The sequence below is a fragment of the Patiria miniata genome, unplaced genomic scaffold (assembly GCF_015706575.1).
Source record: "Patiria miniata isolate m_02_andy unplaced genomic scaffold, ASM1570657v1 HiC_scaffold_23, whole genome shotgun sequence".
Taxonomy (NCBI): domain Eukaryota; kingdom Metazoa; phylum Echinodermata; class Asteroidea; order Valvatida; family Asterinidae; genus Patiria; species Patiria miniata.
In genome coordinates this window covers 2,954,048-2,977,960 of record NW_024037062.1, presented here as the reverse complement: position 1 = coordinate 2,977,960, position 23,913 = coordinate 2,954,048, and positions in this window count along the sequence as shown.

The following is a 23,913-nucleotide window of genomic DNA, read 5'->3' as shown; positions in this document are numbered from 1 at the left end:
GATCCAAACTGAGACTTCTATACCAAAATTGGCAAAAAAAACCCCACATTCCTCTCACTTTGGCAGATGCATATCATGCCTAATCCAAAAGTTAAGCTTCGTAATGATACGTAGGTGTGTGTAGGGTAGGGCAATTAAGTCGACCAAAATTTGGATTCGGCCGCTCGCCCACACTATTGGCCAACGGACTGGCATTCTAGAGATGCGAAGCATAGTACTCCAAGTTGCTATTTAAAGGTAGTTTCATAATAATTGGTTCCAGCCCGAGCTCTGGAGTTAAAAAAAATAATTATTGTCACAGAATTTTGAACAAGGCATAAATTACTGTGCTGCTTCTACCAGACAGGTGCACCTATAATATATATCCCATTAATGTGCTGATCGGATTGAAAACATCATGCATGCAGCATGTTGAACAAGAACAGATGAGCGGTGTATCTGAATCCCGAGGTGCTCATCTTTTGATTCATTGTTTAAATAATACGTGGATCATTGATGAACTCCTCAGGCTGCAAGCAAAGCATCGGGATTTACAATTAGAGATTGGTGGCTTCTGTATCCTATCCTCGTATAAAATACAGTCGATAGAAAATGTCCAGTCCAATGGACTGGACTGTGGGTGGTGCGTGGATGTCCAGTCCGGAGGTAAGTCAAGTGCAAAGGTGGAGGTCAGCGGACAGGCCATGCCAGACCAGTTCAGAGGGCAGTATCAGTCTAATCCAGCAGACATGGCAAGTTCAGTCCAGTGGACAGGCCAGAACAGGCCAGTCCGCTGAACTGATTGTTCCGCTTAACTGATGGGTAGTTGCAGTTTTCAACCTTGCTTGGGTAAAATAATTAACCCATGCAATTTTTCAGTGCAGGGCAAATTCAGTCCAGTGGAAAGGCCAGGCCATATCGATGACCAGTTGATCCTTCATCCCCCTTGACAGTTTCTTGCATTCTTTCTGCTTATCTGGAAACAACCCATTCTCCACCAATTCAGCAAACACATAATGCTGCGAGAAAACATTCACAAATAATTATTTTAATGACTGAAACTGATTTAAATGCCTTGCAGGTTATGTTTTATCATGTACAATGTATGTTCAAGCGATATTATCAAAACGGTGATACCAAATGTTTTAAACGTGATTTATGGAGAAAATATCATGATACATGCCAAAACATTTTAATAACGTGATTTAAATGCCTCCATTTTAAACGTTTTATCAGGTTTGTTAAAGCAATATCATCAAAACGGTAGGCCTATTACCAGATGTTTTAAACAAGAGTTAGGGAGGAAATAATGATACACACAAAAATATTTTAATAACGCGATTTAATAAAAGCCTAAAACTTGACGTTTTACCAGGCATGTTGCGATATTATCAAAATGTTATTACCAAATGTTTTAAGCAAGATTTATCCAGCTAACTCATCAATGTTTCAATAACATAATATGTCTCATGTCATGATATTTTACAATAATGTTATGGCGACATTGTCTTACAAACGTTTTAATGACACCTTTCTCACATTAATAGGAAACATTTGTCTGATGTTTTCATAAGGTTATACTGACACAATGACTTTACATCAAAATAATGTGTTCATGGCAATTGAACATAATTTGTAAAAAGGTTAGTCCCGATGAGGACATAGTATCGGACATAGTATCGGAAACATTATTGATGCGTTCTTAAGCCTTTCACAGCGTGCACTGAAAAACACTTTTCACGCACATCTGGCAGGTAGGCCTACAACATAACATAACGTTAATTTTAAGATAATGTTACGCGCACAGTTATCTATAGTCTGAGTATCACCCGTTATCCACGGAGCCAAGTCTCCTGTATAACGTCTGTCAGTCTAAACATGCACATAAGCCGCCCTAGCCAATCGGAGTCGACTTTACTAAATCGTGACGTCATTTTATTCCTAAATCAGCGGCCAAGTAATATATAGCTTGAAAATACGAGTGTATAAACTTAATTCCAAACTAAAAATATAACAACTAATTTAATTACAATAGAGTATGAATAAAATTATGAAGATTTATGGGAAATGTATTTTTTTTTAATATTTAAAGAAAGGGAAGTGTTACCCTATCATACTATAGGGGAGGACATTTTTTAACAAAAAAAACATTAAATAGAAAAATACTAAAGTTTTCCTTTCACCTAAAATAGTATAGGACTGACATTTGCAATAAAAAATAACAGAACTTTTTATTTAGCAATTAAAAAAACCGAAGTATAATTTGACTAAAAACCTTCTGAAGAAAAAACTTCATATTCTGATTTTCTGAACAGAACAAAACAGTATAATTATTGTACATTTTTCTTCGTCTTCACCGAAGGGGGCGTCTCTGTTATCTATACTACAATCACGAAAATGATTGGAGGGCGCTGCCATTTTCCCGACCGGTCTCCCGTCCCGCCCGCGCCCGTTGGCCGCGGGGGATGCGGAACGGGGCCCGGCTATTTCCACCCTATTTCCCATAATTCCCTTCCCCATTGGGCCGGCCGCGCCGGCCATCTTGCGTATGGGCCGGTGTCACATGAAAATTGGACTCCCATGAAAATCGGACCCCTATTTCCCTATTATTGGTTGATCCTTCGCACGTGACAGGTCACTCTCCCGAAATGATCCTAAAATAGCGCAGTATCGTACTCACGCGTGCGCAGTACTACCAATGAGTCCACATTTCATGGAGTCGGATATTCACGCTACACCTGTCGTGCCACGTGTACGTATACGTTCGTATAGAGGAGCATGCGCTGCAGCGCATATGCAATATACCATGCAACATGCAAAGCTAAAGGCATGCTTGCCCCACATTTCCTCAGCACTAGCTTCGTTTGATGGTCGTTTGATGCATTGATTATGCTACAATATGGTAAGTCCGATTTGTGCTATGACACATTATAGATTATAGTTAGTAGTAATTCTTTCGAACACCTCTGGAAAAGGATTATAAAAGTATTCTTTCGAACACCACTGCTGGCAATGACAATTGTTGTTTGTGAATAGTGTGACCCAATCGCGTGGGCCTCGGACATGGCGATCGTGTAGTATTTAGTATGTAGTAGTAGGGCCCGGTTCCTATAAGGGAACAAAATCCACATCAAAAAAGCCCGACCAAAATAGTTGGAGACATTCTCAATAAACAGGTATGTCATACTCATCATAGATAGACATGATAGAGGGCAGGGTTTTGATTTTTTAAGGGAAATTTGGGGGGGGGGGGGAATTACGATGACAGCACAGCGAAAACACGCAACCCGAAAATAAAAATGGCGATTACTGCGCGATGTGCTGTGAGCACGCACGGCGCGCAGAATCGTAAGGCACAAACCGCGCAGGAACAATTTATTTGTAGCTATTGTTAGCCGATGTATTTTTTTTTTACAAGTTTTCTTTGTTACTCCTTTACACAGGACTCCCGATGACACCCACATCACATGACCAGCTCCAACCATGCTCCAAACATGCTCCAGTGCATGCTTCAACCAGTTCCCAAAGCAAGAATCTCAACTCAAGACGAAGACGTGACACACCTATTCTTTCCAGTTCAACTGCAAGATTCCTGCCTTTTCTCTTTACCCATTCAAAACACATTTTTCTTCTAGCCATAATTTTATTATTTAGAACTTAGTCATGAAAATGAAATAGTGCAAAAATAATCACTCTTTTCTGCTGTTTTATGTCCATCCTTTTTTAAAGTTATATCCTTGGCTTAGTTGTACCCAAAAATAATTATGGAATGATTACCCGTCTTGCTTGAAAGTCTTTCATGGAATGTTTTTGCCTATGCTAAACAAGCCTGGACCGACGTCCCTTGCGAAAATCGCTCCGAAAATTTACTACAATTATATCCCCTGAGTTTTGTCGAAGTACTACCCTGTAATGAATGCAAATACATTATTACTAAAAAATTCGTGTGTGCATTGTACCTGATTTCATTTTCACAGTTTTGTAATAAATACATTTAACATGTGGTGCTTGACATAATTATGAAGTGCTCCAATTATGTCCTTTCTTAGAGTTTTACTCTCTTCTGCAAATAAACGTGTTACAAAACTTTGCTCTACAACCCCATCACCATAATAAAAACACCAACTGCTATAATGACATTAACTACTACTTAATACATAAGAAACACCCCCTTCACCATAACGAATATAAATTGTTGCCCACTTCCCCGGAAATATAAGTGACCATTCACAGGTGTAACATAAGTAGGCATGGGCGTCGCAGGGGGGGGGGGGGGCCAAGGGGGCACTTGCCCCCCCCCTGGAAAAGCAAAAAAAAAAAAAAAGAAGGGAAAAAAATGAGTTTAATTTTAAATTTCATGAGTTGGGGGGGGGGGCAAAATGTCCCTGCCCCCCTCTAAAACTGATAAATGGAGAATGTGTTGAGAAAAACAGGCATTTTTTTGGCAAAAATATGTTTTGCCCCCTCTAGAAAACAAATCCTGGCGACGCCCATGTAAATAGGCCACACAATATCCAACCCCACCCCCACTGGCTTCCCCCTCCTCTCCTCTGTAGTGAGAACGATGGATACGACGTTGTATAGGCCAAGTTCAAACCGCGTTTCATCTAAATTACCTAATTGTACAGTTGGTGTATACGTCCTTTATGGTTTGGCACCTTGAAAAATCAATGTTCAATTTGACTGGACAATATTCCAGCACAACATTAGTTATGAGCTTTATATACATGTAATGAGACATCGCATGAGACAATCGGTCGGCAATAAATACTTCATTTCATTCAACTGTTGACAGCAAGACCTTCCTAATCGGTGCGCAATTTAAAACAACATTTAAACGGTATGAATCCCAGCATAAACATAAACCTCCACAATATCAGCGATTTCAATATCACCATCTCCCCTCTATAACAAAAACCATTTCTCCCCGTTACTGGAAATATTTCTCCCCATCCCCGGAAATATTTGTGACATGGTTGACCGGTTGTATGGAAATTGGGCGTTCCGACTAGCACCCTTCACCCTAGCTAGCCCCTTCCCCTATATTGACAATATCTGGACCCTCGCACAATCTCCGCAGGAAACGTTATGTGCGCGCACGTTGCTAAACGCAAATACAACTTAGGTGAGACTGATGGCGAGTCCAAATAGGCTCGCGTGCAGCAGAGGGTCTGATTCTTTATTTGACTTAACAGTTGTTTGGAGTTATTGGAGTTTAAATTATCGAGATTTCACTGTATACAGTAATTATTACGAAACAGTCAACTCCACCCATCTAGCGGGTGCCGCGCGAAGCGCGGCATCCCGCTAGTCTGTTACATAGCTAAAAGGGAAGCCATCTTACGCATGCGCATTAAAAACAAACGAACGTACGTGACAGACGCACGCACGTGACTGGAGTCCGCAATTCAAGTTTAGGTTACATCTAAAAATAAAAGTGCACGGGAACCTTGTCAGGCTACAAACTGCAGCACGATGGCGACATATCATGGTTCAAGATGCCGCTCTAAAGCAGTTTACTGGTCGAGAGGAATATGCGGAAAGCAAAATAAAGTGCCCTCAGCAGTTGAGGATTTGGTGAGGAAACATCAGGTAAGTTAACTAATTCCACATTTGTTATCAGTGGCGGGAATATGACATCTTGAAACTGTCTTCTAACAATGGTTTAATGTACCCCACATGATGAAAATTGTGACCAAGAAGTTGCCGTTGGTGTGGCTATAAGTTGATTGGTATGCACATCGTGACTTCCAAGATATCTTGCGCAGCTTGTGGGGGATGTTGGAGTGTCAGTATGACCGACAATTTGCAGGAATTTTAAATAATATAAAACCTCAATGACTAGTGCACACAAAGTAAAGACTTTAGTGTTGAAATGATTCCATATGCTTTAAAAGGCCCTTGATTATTAAGTATTAGTAATAACCGATACTTAGCCCAGTTGCCAGATCGGCCTGAATTATTGGTGTCAACGCACGTTAATATCAGTCATCGCGCGCCGCGGGGAACATTTTCAATGTGTACAATTTTTAATCTATAATAGATATCTCCATGATAATTTGCCGAATATTTCTAAACGTGGGGTATTTTTTTTTTTTTACTTTTTAAGAAAATGCACAGTCAAACCGTATATGTAATTTAATTTTGTATGCAAAATGACGTTAAGATGACTTAAATTCAATTGATTCGATCAACTCCAAGTATGATTCAGGTGGTTTTCCTCTGTCAAGCGTCGAAAACGTACATATCGGTTGGTGGTTATAGTCACGCACGGTTTATTTATCGTTTTGATAACCTTCAGGACTTTGAAACACATGTCAATTCCGAATCTGCACGACACGTCACCCACCTGTCGGCAGCATTCCTAGGGAAAGTGAGATATTGCAGATTGCGTTCAGTATACGCTCGGTTCCTCCCTCAAAAAAAAACCTACATTTCGGAAAAGCATGAATAAATGGTCTAATTAAAATCATCAATCAAATTTAAAGAAATGCGAAGGCTAGGTACAAGCGGCGATGGCTCATTATATTATGTATAACACGATTTTGGAACTCTGACACAATATTTTGGTACTGATCCACCCACCCGACCTGCACCACTGCTACTTGTAGTCTATGCTCATAGAATTAAAATCTTCACCAAATTCGTAATGTAAACACTCCAGGCAATTCAGGTATTCAAGACCCAGCTTTATGCTCATACAAACTACAATGTACCTCCACGCTATACCCACTGAAGTCATAAAACAACCGAAAAGTTCTCTGCCTGGCGCAAGATAAACTCACATGGTCAGCTGAGTTTTTTTGTCCTCCAACTTTTCGCAGCCCTAAAAAAATCGCAAGGAAACGTAATATATACCACTTTAAAATGACTAACTAATGAAATTGTGCATAATGTTTGATTGATTTGGTTTATTGCTATTTATATACAATTGTATACAATAGAAAGTGTAATGGTTAAAATATCTCTCTCAAAAAACAAACAAAAGCCATTAACAAGACCAAATAATTATTACGCAGTTAGGTTACTTAATTCCACTCAGTCCCCTGACCCCCTCAGGGAAAAAATGCATTTAAATACATTTTGAACTTTATGTTAAAAATATTAACCTACCACGTGATTAATTTAGTTTTAAAATAACTCTTTAAAAGTCAAAAGTCATAAAAGATTAAGAGATTGCACTCTAAGATTACTTAATTCTATTCAGTTCCCTGATTGCAGTAGGATACACACTGCTCCTGAATCTTTCTGTTTTGCATCTGATTACTCTGTATGGCTTCCCTGATCTCAACATATCAAACAACTCATTCGCCGGATGAAATTCATCATTGATAATAGGACTGGACTTCTTCTTTAATCTGGCAGTATAAATTTCCGAAACTGATGGGAGATCTCTACCCACAATTGTTGGTAGATGGAGCAACTTATCAGATGCATTGAAGAGGTGTATCATCATACAGGGTTCACAAACGGGACTTTTACAGGTGCACAGTAAAACCAGAGGGTGGTGATCAATCAATCACCAATGGTGCATGCAGTGTGACAAATAGCCACGAGATCCCCATTAAGGCCTAGTTGAATAATGGTTGTTGAATACAGTCTGGTCAATAAATAATCGTTTGTTCTGCAGTTTCCCCCTAACCTTGATTAGAATCCCATCTGTTGCAGTACAGCTACTCTAAACTGGCTTCATGTGTGGCGTGGTAAATTGAAATGTTCAGCAACATCAGGTTTCTGCATTTGGGGGCCACAATAATTAAAGGGCCAAAAATAATTGAATTTTAAACGATACCAACAAAAACAAACATCGTCATTTGTCGGCGTTTGGGGTTTGATTGCTGCCTGCTTAGTCCTTGTTTATTTGTCTATCGTTCGTTTTATTGTTGTTTTTCCTTTGCACTTAATTGTGGTCCTTTAATTTGGCCGCCCATACCGTGACATTGTTTACGTTTCTGATATCAATTTTTTTTGGGGGGGGGGGGGAGGTTCGGGTGCAGTGATAAAAAGGGTACTGGAATTAATGTGAGTGCACACCATAAGCCAAATCCCTCCGACGCACTCGTTAATAAAATTTATATCCTCAAAACGTTCTTTTTTAGAGAGTTCTGAGAGCCATGAAATTGGAAAAATTGAAGAGTTAGAGCAATGAACCCGTGGCCAGGACTTGGGGCTTCTAATATTGAGCATGTTGGATGCAAGTAGGCTCGAAAGTGGCGCTATTTTGCCATGTTGTGGAGGGATCTTTTCTAAGGATGGCTACTTCTCCGTTTTGTGAAAAATAGAGATCATCTCCTTAATTGGGTGAACATTTCTAGAAAATGCATAGGGTCAACCCACCAAAAATGAAAAGAAAATGAAAGATGACATGTTGATCATCATTTTTCTGTGCAACTTTAATACCTGTCAGAGTTAGTATTTAGCACTGGTGTCTATGGGAATGTTAATGAGGGGTACATCCATGTGGGTAGCAAAGTTGACATATTAGACGAAAACCAAACATGATTCAAAATTATCACTATAACCCGAAGTACCACATATCACTTTTTTAGTGGCCTTTTCAATTGCTGACCCACAGACCTCAAACTATAATTAAAGCTTCATCCTGGCCTCCTTGTTTAACTGCATGGAGCGTCGGTCATTTAAAACTATAACTTCCAAAAAGTATAGGTACACGAATATCACAAGAACATCGTATCTTGCATCTTAAATAAATACAGATCACAAGCCAAGACGTGCCTCCAAAAAAAGTTCGTCCAAAGACATATTTGACAACGCTCAAGGATAACGGAGACACCCGGCCTGATGATGAGGTCGAGTGCTTCCTGTGTGGACAGGTTTACCCGCACGAAGACCAATTCCTGGATCACTTCGTTGCAAACCATAGTGTGAAGACGGTAGGTTATGACAAGCTCATTGTTTTGACTTCAGTTTGCAATTATGGGATGGCGTCAGGCAGACACAAACTATTAAGAAATTGCTTAATATGGCTACGTTATAGCATGTTATGCCCCCCCCAACCCGGTGCGCACTAAATTGATGCATTTTTGGTCAGGTTCCGAAATGCATTATTTTGTCGTGTAGCGATGTTTTAATTGTGGTAATGTTGTTTTTATGAATACATGTAATTTAATTTCTAAAAGAAAGCAATGGAAAAAGATTTACATAAAACTAGACTTATGTTTGTGGACAAACACAGGGCTGTTTCGGCAACCTTTTTTTGACATGTGACAAGTAAAGTTTCAAGTAGTTCCATCCAGAAGGAGGTATAGATCGGTTTATACTATCTTAATTCCAAAGAGTGAAATTAGGGACTAGACGTTTTAGATTGAAAATCACTCTCATGTTTGATAGAAATAGCCTGAAAAAAAAACACTTCAGACGAAGCTCGAGTGAAAATTCGATCTTTACGATTGAAGGAATTCTAAAACGTCTAGTCCCTGTAGTTTCCGACTGTGGGAGTGAATCTTCACTCAAATGGAGTGAATTGAGAGAATAATAAATGGACGAATATATATAAAAAAAACCTGTGATTACATTTTCATGGGCTTTGAATTATAACGTAATCACGTCATCATTTTATTTCTGTATATTGCAGCAAAAGCAAATGTTGTACATTCCCTATGAATCTAGAAATCTTTGGTTGCTTGAAAGCTATGTTAACTGTGCGATTTGAAGCAAACGTCTGAATTAAATCTCGCAAGGTTTAATAACCCGAGGTACCTCATATAACTTTTTGAGTGGCCTTTTTAATTGCTGACCCACAGGCCTCAAACTACAATTGAAGCTTTCGCCCGGTCTCCTTGTTTAACTGCATGGAGCGTCGGTCATTTAAAACTGTATCTTCCAAAACGTATAGGTACACGAATATCACAAGAACATCGTATCTTGCATCTTAAATAAATACAGATCACAAGTCAAGACGTGCCTCCAAAAAAAGTTCTTCCAAAGACATATTTGACAACGCTCAAGGATAACGGAGACACCCGGCCTGATGATGAGGTCGAGTGCTTCCTGTGTGGACAGGTTTACCCGCACGAAGACCAATTCCTGGATCACTTCGTTGCAAACTTATATTGAAATACCTTTATTGTTATTCACATCAGTGATACAATAAGAACATTAAGAAATTACATTTATTTATAAATAAAACCATCTACATTTTGTTCATTATCACACAGAAAACGTCAAACATGGACAAATTCACAAATGTACATACACCAAAGTAGCAGTAAAAAAAAAAAAAAAAAGGAAGAAGGGGGGAACCTAGGACTCAGGCGTAGGAACAGGGGGGGAACCCTGAAAGGGCCTGGCAAGGTAAAAAGGGGAAAATTCCACCATCTGGAGGGGGACAAAGCTATAAAAAAGGCAATTTGGCGGGACATGTATATTAAAAAAAAAAAGTGTTTTTTTTTTTTTTTTTAAAAACGGGAGAGATTCAACATGCACAGAATACTTGCAATAAACACCTAAAACCCTAATGTCTGGAAATAGAAAAAAAAAGGAGAAAAAAATTGCACATTCAAAGGCCTTACTTGATGCTCAACTTCCAGTCAAGCTAGGGAACTTGTATAAGAAATTGAATTTGCACAGAACTTACATTTGCAAAGGATGGCTTCTAGGCTATAATATTATAATGGAGCGCCAATCACATTCAAACTCCCTATATTAAAAAAAACAAAAAAAACAATAGAAACTGCATGTATAAGTAAAATTTAAAAAAATATGGATAAAACTGTCACAGATCATATTCACACAAAAAAAAAAGGACATGGACTGGAATTAAAAACTTAAAACTTAAAACTTAAAAAGTCTAAGTTTTTACATGTAGCCCGATGAGCAAAAAAAAATTTTTTTTTCCACACAAAATCAGCTTATGAAAAGGAAGAAATTGCACATGTATTCAAGGGCCCGAAGATGCTCAACTACGAGCCAACCTAGGGAGCCTCTATCAGAGAGTATAATTTGCTGACAAAAATGCCAATGAGCCCACCATTAAATTTAAGGGAAAAAATAACCCAATATGACAGTCCCATTCGAGATCCCTTTACACTGAACATGTATCCCTGAATCAAATTACAGCAATTTTCTGAAATTATTCACACATTCGCTGGTTTTTATAATAATAAATGAGTGGTTTAAATGACCAGTCACACTCGATTCTCCGATTACTGAAAACAGTATATGAGGCATTCACTACTGTCCTTACAATATCCTCTAAGAGAGGCTTAATGACCCGTTTAGACATACTAGGGGCCAAAGTTCTGACAGCAGAGGTTAAGTCTGATGGGATATAATGACCTAAGGCACCTACTTCTATTGTCACCAAGTCCACTGATCGAATTTGTTCTGTTAAGTCTGCCACCAGTCCTTGGTATTTTGTTGTTTTGCGGACTTTAGCATTCCCCAGGTTTACTGTGGAGTTGTTTGGGATCGTCAGTTCTCCTACAACGGCGCTTGTGTGCCCGCTATGTAGAAAGATGTCCGGACGAAGGTTGGTTGTGCATATTGCGACTGGGATAGTACTGGATTCCACGCACATACCTGGGAGGTCGACTGTCAAGTTCGATTCCTGGTCCACATGATCGTACAGGTATTTTGAAAGACATTTGAGGACGCAGTTGTGTCTCCATGTGAAGTGACCCAAATTCAGGGCTTTTTCACATGCGCTCAGTATGTGAGCAAGCGTGCATCTAGGTTTGTGACACAGGTGACATTTTGGGTCAACTTGGATGCGCCATCTTGTCAAGTTCATGGGGGTGGGTAGGGTATCGCATCCTGCTCTGAGTAGAAATGCTAGCTGGCCGCTGGGGAGAGAATAACGCACTCGCTGCCAGGCTTTGGATTCACTCTCCAACTGGATAATGTCTGATAGCTTTGATTGTACTTGTAGCTCTTGTAGGTGTGTTTCCCAGTGGAGATCATGGTTGGCTTTTGTCAGTTCCTTTATTCTCCTGGCAGAGGTTCGTGAGGTGTGTGTAGTGTCGCTTGAAGCCAGTTCCCGGACTTTATCAATGGCTGATTTGAAGATTTTAGGGACCGCATTTCCCCAGTCACCCGCAGTAGTGTGTTTGTAGAGGGAGTCTTGTAGATTTTGAGTTATGAGTGGGTCACCTCCATGTTTGAAGATTGAGAGGACCAGATTAATTTTGCACTTTTGTTCTAGTTGGGGCAAGTATGGGGCATTGAGAGTTTTGGTGTGAAAAAGAGCTGCCAGTGTGGTTGATTTGACGAAACCGAGCCATTTTTTCAGTTTTGGAGTGACTTTCCGTTGGAGCGTCTTCAACTGGTTTTCGGACACAGCGCCAACTGATAGTGAGAATCGGATGGCAGGGCACAAGTAGTTGGAGTATATCCAAGTTTTATACTCGGGCTTGATTGGTCGTTGGTCGATGTTATCCAAAGCCCTCATCACTGTTTTTTGAATGTTAGATGCCGAGGCGATTTTTGTGTTCAAAGCCGTCGCGCCTACTACTGCACCCAGAAATGTTGTCGGCTTATCGCACACATTTGCGATTTTCTGGCCACTAATGGAGACTGAGGCAGATTTAATCGCTTTGGGGCCTACCTTACGCAGGTGGGCGCACTTGTCCGGTCGAATCTCCAATCCAACAGTCAGGAAGGCATCATTCAATTCGTTAAGAATGATTTGATGATCCGTCTGGTGCTGAGTAACTAATGTCAGATCGTCCACATAGGCAAGGGCGATGATTGTGTCGGATTGTGCAAACTTGACCTTCTCAGATTCCTTGCGAATAGCTGGAAGTTTTCTGACTGGAATCGTTGTGGAGAGGGGCAGAAAGGGTTTGTCTCTCTTCCAGGCCAGGTGCCAATCTACACTGTGGAGGTTGACTGTTTCGGATGAGCCGTCTGCATACCGGAGGATCGTTGACCCATCATTCGAATGCGATTCAACTTGGCAGTGATACCATCCTACCGTGTCGGTGTCGCCAGCGTTGTTATCTGAGGGTTCCTCATTCCACTTCACATACAATGAGGCACCCTCAGGGGGTAGACCTGATGAGTTTGGGATAGGGAGGGTGAGAGAAACTCCCTCAGTTCTATACTGCTTGAGGAAGGTGATGATTGGGTTGAATGCCATGATAAAAATCAGTGGTGACAGTGTGTCTCCCTGGAAAATTCCCCTTCTGATAGGGAAAAAGTCAGTGGTCCAATTACGTGTCTTGACGTAACCTTGTAGTTTGCTGTAGGTGTTGCGTATATACCGAGATATCTGGTGGGGAACACCATAGTGGTTGAGAACGAAGGCGATCCAGCTGTGTGGGACCGATCCAAAGGCATTGCGTAAGTCCACCCATGTGATGTTTATTTCTTTCGCTCGTTCAGATGAGTTGTCCAGGATGTGGTTTAGAACATAGATGTGTTCCATAGTTCCGTTTATTCCTCCGAGGCAACCTTTTTGGATGTTGGTGTCCACCAGAGTGTTGTCTAGGAGAAACTGTTGTAGTCGGTTCGCCAGGATTTTATTGAATAACTTTCCCACTGCGGATGTCAATGCAATCGGACGAAAGTTAGCCGGGTTTTTTGGGTCATCCTTTTTGTGGATGAGAATGATTCTCGCAGAACACCAGTTCTGAGGGGCTTCCTGCGATGTGCAGAGAATGGTGCTGTACAATGTGGCAAGAAAATGCTGGGCTGCTGGTAGGTTTTTCAAGACCCGATAAGAGATGCCATCGTCTCCTGGGGCACTTCCGGGAGAACAGTGTTTAAGGATTTTCCGGATCTCTGCAGGTGTGATTGGGTCGATTCGAAAAGGGGCAGTAATTTGTGGCACACCTTCAATCCACTCGGGTGGGGAGGTTTCGAGGGAGTCATAAGCTGGATCTGATGAATAGATGTCCTTCATATATTCTACACAGTTTTCACATGAGAATTCTGGGTTTTGCTGGTTTGACCGTGAGTTACAAACTGACTTCGCAAATTGGAAGGGGTCCTTCCGGAATGCATTGTTTTGTTTACAGGCCGATCGATACTCACAGTCTTTCCTTGCAGTCTTGAGCACTCGATTGTGAAGTCTCACGGCATTCAGGAAGGGTCTTGGATTTTTTGCAATGTTCACTCTATGCCGATTTTTTTCACGAGATAGATGCTGTTTAAGCTTCATACATGAACGCTCACGGTGGTGATGGTACCCTGCGGCTCCAGTTCCGGTGCGAACTGCATGTGAGGTGTTCCGGTTACCAGCGTTCGTTTTCGCCGTGTTTTCTGGAAGAACTTCGCTCAAAATTTCCTCGAAATACACTGCTGCGTCCGAGGAACTAATCAGACCAGCACCAAGACCAGTGTTCATGGGCATTAAATGTTCTTTTAATACTTCATTCACCTCCCTCCAGTTGGTGGATGGTGCTGGATTGGCAGAGCTTGCCAGTGGGGGTGTACCCGTGACGGCGACCATTACAACCATTACATAGTGTGAAGACGGTAGGTTATGACAAGCTCATTGTTTTGACTTCAATTTGCAATTATGGGATGGCGTCAGGCAGACACAAACTATTAAGAAATTGCTTAATATGGCTACGTTATAGCATGTTATGCCCCCCCCCAACCCGGTGCGCACTAAATTGATGCATTTTTGGTCAGTTTCCGAAATGCATTTATTTAGTCGTGTAGCGATGTTTTAAATGTGGTAATGTTGTTTTTATGAATACATGTAATTTAATTTCTGAAAGAAAGCAATGGAAAAAGATATACATAAAACTAGACTTATGTTTGTGGACAAACACAGGGCTGTTTCGGCAACCTTTTTTTGACATGTGACAAGTAAAGTTTCAAGTAGTTCCATCCAGAAGGAGGTATAGATCGGTTTATACTATCTTAATTCCAAAGAGTGAAATTAGGGACTAGACGTTTTAGATTGAAAATCACTCTCATGTTTGATTGAAATAGCCTGAAAAAAAAACCACTTCGGACGAAGCTCGAGTGAAAATTCGATCTTTACGATTGAAGGAATTCTAAAACGTCTAGTCCCTGTAGTTTCCAACTGTGGGAGTGAATCTTCACTCAAATGGAGTGAATCTTCACTCTTTGGAATAGAAAGAATAATAAATGGACGAATATAAAAAACATGTGATTACATTTTCATGGGCTTTGAATTATAACGTAATCACGTCATCATTTTATTTCTGTATATTGCAGCAAAAGCAAATGTTGTACATTCCCTATAAATCTAGAAATCTTTGGTTGCTTGAAAGCTATGTTAACTGTGCGATTTGAAGCAAACGTCTGAATTAAATCTCGCAAGGTTTAATAACCCGAGGTACCTCATATAACTTTTTGAGTGGCCTTTTTAATTGCTGACCCACAGGCCTCAAACTACAATTGAAGCTTTCGCCCGGCCTCCTTGTTTAACTGCATGGAGCGTCGGTCATTTAAAAATGTAACTTCCAAAAAGTATAGGCACACGAATATCACAAGAACATCGTATCTTGCATCTTACATAAATACAGATCACAAGTCAAGACGTGCCTCCAAAAAAAGTTCTTCCAAAGACATATTTGACAACGCTGAAGGATAACGGAGACACCCGGCCTGATGATGAGGTCGAGTGCTTCCTGTGTGGACAGGTTTACCCGCACGAAGACCAATTCCTGGATCACTTCGTTGCAAACCATAGTGTGAAGACGGTAGGTTATGACAAGCTCATTGTTTTGACTTCAGTTTGCAATTATGGGATGGCGTGGCGTCAGGCAGACACAAACTATTAAGAAATTGCTTAATATGGCTACGTTATAGCATGTTATGCCCCCCCCCCAACCCGGTGCGCACTAAATTGATGCATTTTTGGGTCGAGTTGCGAAATGCATTTATTTTGTCGTGTAGCGATGTTTTAATTGTGGTAATGTTGTTTTTATGAATACATGTAATTTAATTTCTGAAAGAAAGCAATGGAAAAAGATATACATAAAACTAGACTTATGTTTGTGGACAAACACAGAGCTGTTTCGGCAACCTATTTTTGACATGTGACAAGTAAAGTTTCAAGTAGTTCCATCCAGAAGTATGTATAGATCTAATTTATACTCTCTTAATTCCAAAGAGTGAAATTGGGGGCTAGACGTTTTAGATTGAAAATCACTCTCATGTTTGATTGAAATAGCCTGGAAAAAAAATACTTCAGACGAAGCTCGAGTGAAAATTCGATCTTTAAGATTGAAGGAATTCTAAAACGTCTAGTCCCTGTAGTTTCCGAGTGTGGGAGTGAATCTTCACTCGAATGGAGTGAATTTGCACTCTTTGGAATTGAGAGAATAATAAATGGACGAATATAAAAAACATGTGATTACATTTTCATGGGCTTTGAATTATAACGTAATCACGTCATCATTTATTTCTGAATATTGCAGCAAAAGCAAATGTTGTACATTCCCTATGAATCTAGAAATCTTTGGTTGCTTGAAAGCTATGTTAACTGTGCGATTTGAAGCAAACGTCTGAATTAAATCTCGCAATAACCCGAGTACCACATATAACTTTTTGAGTGGCCTTTTTAATTGCTGACCCACAGGCCTCAAACTACAGCTTCCGCCCGGCCTCCTTGTTTAACTGCATGAAGCGTCGGTCATTTAAAACTATAATTTCCAAAAAGTATAGGTACACGAATATCACAAGAACATCGTATCTTGCATCTTAAATAAATACAGATCACAAGCCAAGACGTGCCTCCAAAAAAAAGTTCTTCCAAAGACATATTTGACAACGCTCAAGGATAACGGAGACACCCGGCCTGATGATGAGGTCGAGTGCTTCCTGTGTGGACAGGTTTACCCGCACGAAGACCAATTCCTGGATCACTTCGTTGCAAACCATAGTGTGAAGACGGTAGGTTATGACAAGCTCATTGTTTTGACTTCAGTTTGCAATTATGGGATGGCGTCAGGCAGACACAAACTATTAAGAAATTGCTTAATATGGCTACGTTATAGCATGTTATGCCCCCCCCCCCCAACCCGGTGCGCACTAAATTGATGCATTTTTGGTCAGGTTTCGAAATGCATTTATTTAGTCTTGTAGCGATGTTTTAATTGTGGTAATGTTGTTTTTATGAATACATGTAATTTAATTTCTGAAAGAAAGCAATGGAAAAAGATATACATAAAACTAGACTTATGTTTGTGGACAAACACAGAGCTGTTTCGGCAACCTTTTTGTGACATGTGACAAGTAAAGTTTCAAGTATAAGTTCCATCTAGAAGGATGTATAGATCTGTTTATACTCTCTTAATTCCAAAAACAAAAATCTTAATAACAACAAAGGCTCCAAATAATGCAATTGAATTGAACACAATAAACATGAAAGCAAGGTTTCGGACGGTGTCTGCCCAGACTGCCCGTCTATGGACTTCCAGAAGATAGCCACATGTTGCCAACTTGTTCATTTGTTGCTTCAAAACTTTTGCTTGTTTTGACATAGGGGCCTACATTATTTTTCTCCATGCACAAAGTACGGGTTTATAAACATAATTATCAAAGTTGGACATTGAATAAAGGCAAGTCAAATTTTTGACCATGAATCGTCATTGGATTCACTGTGTTAATGGCCAAACTCCTTCGATACCGAGGCATAATAAAAATTTTATTATAACGAAACATTACCCGCCGCGAAATTCTCCCAATAAGATTGAGACGCATGTAAACTCGCATGTGTCAGTTGGATAAGGCACAACAAATACATAAAACCGATCATTCTGATAATTAAACTCTATGTTGCCTGGTATTTGTTAATGCAATATTTCCCCAAGCAAGTTGAAAAAGCCACTCACAAATAAAGGATTCCGGAAGGCTAAAAGTAGGAATTGATATAGGATGAAGGGAAACGGCCACTATAGGCCCTAGGCAAACAGTTCCAAGGGGAGACGAGGCAGAACGTAGGAAAAAACTATAATGCATGAGGTATTTCATTTTACGCATTTTTAATTGTGTAACTCTTGTATTTGTCTTGCAGGACTCGACAATCACAGATGACGACATTGGTGGAGGGAGGAAGAGGCAACGAGGACAGACAAAGGTGGCAAGGATTGCAAGAGTATTGGCGGAATATATGCATAAGTATCCAAAAGAAAATGAAAGTCTTGATGTCACAGTTAATACTGTGGTAAAATTGGGTAAAGCAATACATTCTTTGAGAACGCCTAATTGCTCCAAAATCATTCAAATCATGTGGAGAAGAAATCGTCTGGGCCTACGAGACAAAGTTCGCGAAATGTTTGAGAAAATTGGTAACATTAGTAAAGGACCGAAAATGCAACCCACAAAATCTAGAAAAAAATCGAAGTCTGCACCATCGGTTGAAACCGCTGTAGAATCTCCAACAATGTGTTCAGAACCACCAGTTGGTTCCTGTATGTCGGATTTAATGTCTATATCAAACCATGCACCCAGTACACAAACTTGTCCAGAAACTTCAAATGACGGAAATAATGAAACCAAGTCGAAAGATTCAAAAGATACAGAAATTCGAAATGATGGTAATCCTGAGCTGTTGTTTAATCGTTCTAGAGGTGATATTAATTCCCCTAATGAAAATTCCGAACAATTGTATTGTATCTGCAAACAGCCCTACAACTCTCCACAAAGCATGATTGCATGTGATTACTGCGACATGTGGTACCATTACCATTGCATTGATCTAAAACCACAAAATAGACGCAAGTCATACATGGACAAAGTTACATTTAAATGCGGTCTAAATGGCTGTAATGGGGGAGAAAGATTGTTTACTAGTAACATAAGTGTTGATGGTTCTTTTAATTCAAATAATGACGATATTAATTTCCCTGTGCACCAAATAAGCAGTAAATCCAAGGTATCACAATGGATAGAATCAAGTACTGATTTCTTTGCAAATGATATTTCTTCAAGTCTTGATGGTATAGATTCCTTAAACAATAACCCTGATTTGTCACCAACCTTCAATCAAACACAGCAATGCCCACCTTCAATTTCAATAAGATCTTCACCGAATCCATATTCCGATAAAAGCGTCAAAACTAACAAAGAGGATGATTGCAGCATGCAAGATGTCGGGTACATGTATTTCAAATGCCTCTCTTAGGTGTTTCAGTGCAGTATCCGACAAACATGACAAAGACAAATCATCAATCTTTTCCAAAATATTGAATGAAGAAGTAACTCACACTGGGGCGTCTGAAGATACACACTTTTGTGGCAGTTTGGACGACGAAATAGATGACATCATACCGGAGGACGTTATGATGAATATGTGCACGGAAAATGTCCCTAACAATAACGAACATGGTCCTTTCTGGACGATTAAACTACCAGACATGAATAAATGTTACTTCCATGTGGACAGATCGGAGTGGAGGAAACTAAAAAAACATCAAAATAAGAATTCGTTCCCAAAGTCCTGGATACACCCATTTATAAAAGGATTAAAGGCAATACATCCATACTGCTCCTTTCAATTTCGACGACACTACGTTCCCTTTAAATTTGGTAGGAAAAAGTCTAAGGATGCTTTCCACGCAAATGGATATTGTAGCTTCACTGATTGCACTGTAAAACTTAACCTATCAATGAAGACTGAAAGTGATTTGAAGGTACGGGTACTGTTCACAGGGAAAGTCAAACATAAAACAAATGAACGGCGAGCTCGATTTGTGAGGAATACTCAGCGTGAACATCTCAAGAACATTTTGAAGTACAAAAAGACCAGGCGAGAGCATTTAGATAACCTTAAATCGTTAGATGATGACATTTTCATGTTATATTCCGAAGACAGCATTAGAGTATACCACAATATAGCATCAAGAGATATAATATACTTCGACGCGACAGGCTCAGTCATCAGAAACAATTCGACAGATTCAAAACAATACCAACTGTACGACGTAGTAATTCGTCATCCGATTAAAGATTCGCCTCCATTTGTAGTTGCCTCTCTACTTTCCATGCAGCACAATGCCGTAGTCATCAACTATTTTTTGGAGTGTTTTTTACTAGATGAGAAAAGCATCTACGGCCACAGTGGTGTAAAATCACCACTTCTTGTCATGATTGACGGGAGTGCTACTCTTTTGCTTGCCAGCTTAAAAGCTTTCAATTGTGAAACCGTCGTAGAATATTTAAATCGCTGCTACAGAATTGTTACAGGCTCGGCAGAAGACAACGATTTGAAAAAGACTGTAATACATTGCTGCGCGAGCCATTTCATGAGAAATGCGGCAAAGATCTGCCGTAAGTACTATCCCGACAATTTTAGAGACGCTATGTACTGGATGGGGTTACTTTTACAATCAAAAGAAATGGCCGACATCGATGAAATTGTACAGTGTTTGACAATCGTTACATGTTCGAAACTTTCCACCAGCCTAGTCAAGACTCACTATGAAAAGCTCTCATCAAAAATTGAATGCACTGAGGACAAGATGTTTGAAAGGGATTTCTTTGAACAGGAAGATGACGACGATAATGGTCATGAGGTAGACCGAAGTGCATCGTTTGATACAGACAGCGAATCACATAACTTAAACATTTCTCAGGATGAATACATCGCCAAATCGCCCGGGTCTCCTTTTAGATTGCATTTTAAGAGGATAATTGATGCTGCCATTCAAAAAGTGGATCGATATGAAGCAAACATCTCAGATGCTTCAAAATTGTCCAAAAATGCATATTTTGGCAGAGAATTCCTTAATCATTTAATAACATTCTCTTTGCCAAACATACCTAACTGGTCCGCGCTTTTAATTCACGACTTAGGCCGACACGGAACGTCCCAGGCATATGAAAATTATACAAGAATGTACAACGCCATCGGTAAATCGAAATTTCAGAACATTACCTCGGATAATCGCACGCAAGGGATCATCGAGAAAAGTATGCAGGAGGTTAAAAGAAGCAAATTGAATTATAACAGATGTAGGAAAATCAATGATTTCGTTCTGATGTATGAACGCGACATGCTTCCCCTGCAGAGAGAATTTTGCGAAGCATTCTGCAAAAGCAAAAAGAGACCAAGAGGCAAATCTGCGAAACTGGTAACCGAGACATGGTGCAAAAGAAACCGAACTAGCACACCAACCAGAAAAGGGGTTTATCTGACTCCACCAACAAATGGTCTTCACTACAAAGATAAACCCAAACATAAGCGAACCAGAAAACCAGTAATTAACACCTCTGATTCAGATGGTAAAAGATACACACACGTTCCTCCTCCACCTCCTGAAACAGTCCCAAAATCACACACAATGAGCAGAGAATCCACGAAAGGAAAAGTAATCAACGGTAACAGCCAATCAACTTTCATTCCGCAAAGAGGCATCGTTAACAACAGTGTATCTTGTTGGTGGATTGCAACTATACAAGCTCTCAAGCCTTTCATTGCAGCAGCTAAACTCAGCGTCTCCAGATATCAGGGAAGTGATGTTTTTCTTTGGCGAAAGTTGATTGAATTTTTTGAAACGTTATCATTGGGCACAAGGGCATCGATCCCTTTCCGTGTCGTTCAGCCCTTGATAAAGGAATGTGCAACGCAAATGAATATAAGTTGCAACCACCAACAAGATGCTGCCGAATTTTATTCGCAACTCATGGTGCCATTCTTGGGAGAGTCATGCTTAACTAACGAGATAAAAATTTCAAAAAGTGTAATGTGTCTTACCTGTGAAGAACACAACATTGTTGAAAATTCTACGTCGGGTATACTTCCCATTCCCCTACAAAAACAGAGCATAGACAAATGCTTACATGAATTCTTTGTAGACGAGATTGTGAGTGATCTTAACTGTGATTTGTGTGGTCTCAAACAATGCAAAAAAATGGTCGTTTCCAAAATTGTCAACTGTCCTTCTTTACTTGTTGTTCAACTTCTAAGATTCCGCGTTGTAGGAGAACGACGTGAAAAGATCACAGCAGACGTCAGTCCTAGCACGGTGATAGATTTATCCAGATTCTGTGTTAACCACACTCCTGCATTGTACACGCTGCAGTCAGTTGTTGTTCACGAAGGTGGTTCGCTGGAGAGTGGGCATTATAAAACGTTCGTCAGGAATTACCAAGACTCAACCATAACACAATTCAATGACGGAAATGTCAAGCAAACCAGTGATCAGGAGTTTGACAGTCGAGTTTCAAATACCGGATACTTGTATTTTTATAGAAAAAATGACTCGACTACAACCGAAAACGAAATCCCAATAGGCAGCAAGTGTGACAGCAAAGATGGTGCAGGCTTCGATATAACTGAAAATGAGGAGAATTTTGTTCGCATTTTGTGGGCATCATGCAATGAGAGAAACTTGTGTACCGTTGCTTTGTGTGATGAAAAGACAAGCGATTATATGTCGTTTGACAACCTGGCCATGATCGAGTGCAGTCCGAGACCACCAGTTTTGAAGCGTTTGAAAAGTATCTTTCCGGACTACCATGCTGGTTGGTTAAGTGATTCTGTAGTTGATTTTTATCTGAGTCAGTTGTGTGGAATAGCGAACGAAGATAGCAAACAACTTACATGTGGGGTATTGATGTGCTCGCAAACCGCAAAAATAACTAACAGGCAACCAACACCAACCACATTTAAGTCAGTATCCAAATCATGTTGTCACAATGGAAGTTTCTGCGATGTCATGCTTTTTCCACTTCTGGAAAATCGTCACTTTACACTCTATGTCATTGACAACAATAAGAATGAGCTCACGTGTTATGACTCGCTTAGTTGCAGCAAGGACACACGGCAAAAAATGGCTAATAACGGCCAATCATTCTTCGATTTTTTCAGAACTGGTAGGATTAACAGACATTGGAGTCAAGTTCCCAGTGTTTTAGATGGTCAGCAAGGTGTAGTAGTTAAGCAAGCATCATGTGTGCAACAAGCAGATTCATCGAGCTGTGGCGTATTTTGTTGTCTGTTTGCAGAAGAACTATGCCTCGCAAAGAAAAGAATAAAAAGATCCGATGCTGCTGATAAACTAAGGATGTATGTCACTCTGCAAATGATTAAACGTTCACGCATTATTGATCCAGAGCTACACAGATTAGTGCTAACTCACCTAAGCAAGTAATTTCACCCTTCTGATAAAGTTGGATTCACATGAAAACCACATGTTTATTATGACTTTTACAGCTTTTATGTGACCCAAGCAATCATTATATGTGTATAGTCGTTCCTGATATTAATGTATATAAAATATCACCCCGTCATAAACAGTGCTGTGGTTGCACCATACAGTAAAACAAGCTGACCACCACCTTTTCAATTTTTGTTTTACCGTAAGTGGCCCTCAACCTTGTATTTGACATATTAAGAAAAAAAACAGAACATGTGAGAGAAAAAAAGAGCCCTGTGTAAGTAAAAAGGATGACGTGTCAGTTTAAGTTCAAAGAGGATGCATTTGGAGAGATGCATGATAAGTAATTAGCGTAAACGAATTCCATCAAGTCGATATGTTTATATATTGAATTCTCAGTATTACCGATAGCAAGAGGAATAGAAAAAGATAATACAACAGCTAATGTCTGTTATTAAGGATCATAGCACTAAAAACCCCTTACCTCAGATTCACTCAGGATAACTTAATGCTATGAAGTCCTAATCAAGTTTAGAGTGTAGATTCGCATGTAACTTTTGTGCGTTTTTTCAATATGTGCATCATATATGTTTATACAATCAGTTCGCATATCATTTTGAATTGGATTATTCGGTCACATGTATTTATTAATATTTATTTAGTTCAACCAGAATCGCTTAAAAATAAAACAATTCAAAAGATGGCTGATGGCTCTATAGGGGACCAACGTGCGTTTTTTTAATCAATCATTTATAATTCGGACTTCTACATAAAACCATAATGGTCACTATTTGACAATCATCAACAGAAAAAGTCCGTACTTATGTTTTGACTAATACAGCTCCATCCAAAAGTATTACATTAAGCTCATTATGCTTTATATAATGAA